A 2,202-nucleotide genomic window follows, 5' to 3' on the forward strand; every position below is an offset into this window, starting at 1 on the left:
GACAGCACTTACTAGTACTGTGATCTCAGAAACATGACCTACTCTCTTTTAAGCTTCAGATTGTAGATTTTAGAAATGAGACTAATCATACTTACCTCACCTGGAGGTTATGATGTGCATGCTAAGGATGTAATTCCAGTGCCATCCACGAACTTGGACTATAGACGTAGAGGGAAGACGTAAGCCTATACAAATAAATAAACAGAGTTATAACTTGGGCTAAGGGCAAACTGGGATTAGCACTGGGTGAGCAAATAATGGGGACAAGGGCATAAAGGGAAAAAAAACCCATGTAGGTAGTTACTAGGTACAACAGACAGAAACCTGTTATGGAATGGATTTGCCCCCAAAATCCACATGCTGAAGTCCTAACTACCCATGTGATTATACATGGATACCAGATCTTGAAAGGTAAAGTGGAAGTCGAATGAGCTCATTTGGCGGAGGGACCCTACTCTGATAACTGGTGTCCTATAGGAAGAGAGTGGGCACCTACACACACAGAAGGCAGGCCACCTGAAGACAGTGGGAATGTGGTCGTTCACCAGTCAGGGAGAGAGCAGACCCACCCTGGCCACACCTTGATCTAAAATGTGAGAAAATAAATAAATCAATTTCTGTTGCTTAAGCCACCCAGTCTGTGGTACTTTGTGATGGCAGACTCAGCAAATTAAGACGAAATCCCAACATTTACTCGCTCAGTGAATGGTGTTTGAGCCTTTGAGGGAGTCAGGCACTGTTCCAGGGCCCTAAGGAACCAGCCCTAAACAAAGCTGCTTTGGCCTTGGACCCCATGGAGCCAACATTCTGGCAGGGACTGCAGCAGGCAACAGACAGCAAGCAAGAAAGAAAACCAGCTGATGCCAACGGCCGGGAAGAAAAAGAATGCGGGGAAGGGATACTGGGTGTTCAGGTCGGAGAAGGAGCAGTTTTCAGTTTTAGATAGAGAGCTAGAAAAGACTCCACTGGGCAGGTGATGTCAGAGCAAAGATATGACGAAAATGACGGGGTATGTCATGTTGGCATGTGGGAGAACATTCTGGACAAAGAGAGGCAAAGTGAGTGCAAAGACCTGAAGCAGGAGTATGTGCCTGACATGCTCAGGGAGCAAGGAGGGGTCAGTGTGGCTGCATCCCAGTAAACAAGGGGAGGGGAAGAGGAGAGGCCTCAGGGAGGTGGCAGAGGCTGGGGAGGGTAGCACCTGTGTGGTACACAGTTGGGAGTCAGGCGTCTGGAGACATGAAGAGCTGGGGGCAGGGCATAACGACTCGGAGGCTCCAGCTGCTGGTATACAGAAGCCTGAGGCTGGGGGAGGTCACCCCAGAGTAAGGACAGGCAGAAAGCAGATGGGGGGGTGGGGAGGAAGAAGATGAGGACCAACCAACACAGACACTGGTGAGCAGCGCCCGGATGGTGGGAGGAGAAAGGAAGTAATTTTTAAAGAAAGGAAGTAATCATATGTGTCTGTAAAATGGTGCCACGTAGTCAACATACTGGGGGTTGAGACTTCACTGTGAGCTTCAGCGATGTGAGTGTCATTCATTAATGAGATGAGAACTAGGGACGAGTGGGAGAGGAAGCCCACTCAGACTCAGCTGACAGAGACAATGAAGGAAGGTCTGCAGGCACCAGCTCGTGTAATTCTAGGCGTAGGAAGACAAAACAGGCAGTGCTGGATGGGAAGTGATTGCTCCCTCTGGGCTGGGAGAAACAGCTGTGAGTGCACAAGATGGCCAGGTCCCAAGGAAACCCCCAGTGTGCAAGAGAGAGGGAAGCGGTGTGGGAGGCGTATTGGCAAGAGATGGCTTCCTCCCTTAGGAACACGACTCAACTGTGGCAACGGGACACCAGCCAGAACCGTGGGGATAGATGTAGCAAGGTGGGCGGCTGTGAGGTTGCTGGGACGGTCTGTGATTGGGAAACATGATAAATATGCCCTACGTTCTCTCAGCCTGTAGAACAAGATCATGGCCAGCATTTCAATACTGATGCACAGGAGAAACAGAGCATCAAGCCCTCCATAGGGACTCCCATGTTGTGCTCTTACAGCAGACATTTCCACCTCCTTCCTGCACCCATCACCTCTATGATGCCTGGCAATCCCTCATCCATTCTGCATTGCTATGATTTTGTCACGTTGAGAATATTATACAAATGGAATCGAAAAGCATGTGATCTTCTTAGGATTCGCTTTTTCCCTCT

The 2,202-nt window shown here is 49.4% G+C and overlaps 1 long non-coding RNA gene across 1 annotated transcript; it reads left to right on the forward strand.

The window, feature by feature from the left end:
* The first annotated feature begins 1,415 nt into the window (after positions 1-1,415).
* Positions 1,416-1,605, forward strand: LOC121042235 (uncharacterized). Its single transcript, XR_005796040.1, has 2 exons — positions 1,416-1,466; positions 1,506-1,605. It is a non-coding gene; the product is annotated as an uncharacterized LOC121042235 (long non-coding RNA).
* Positions 1,606-2,202: the final 597 nt, after the last annotated feature.

Source organism: Herpailurus yagouaroundi, unplaced genomic scaffold (assembly GCF_014898765.1).
Source record: "Herpailurus yagouaroundi ecotype Mexico unplaced genomic scaffold, PumYag 185, whole genome shotgun sequence".
In the NCBI taxonomy this organism is placed as follows: Eukaryota; Metazoa; Chordata; class Mammalia; order Carnivora; family Felidae; genus Herpailurus; species Herpailurus yagouaroundi.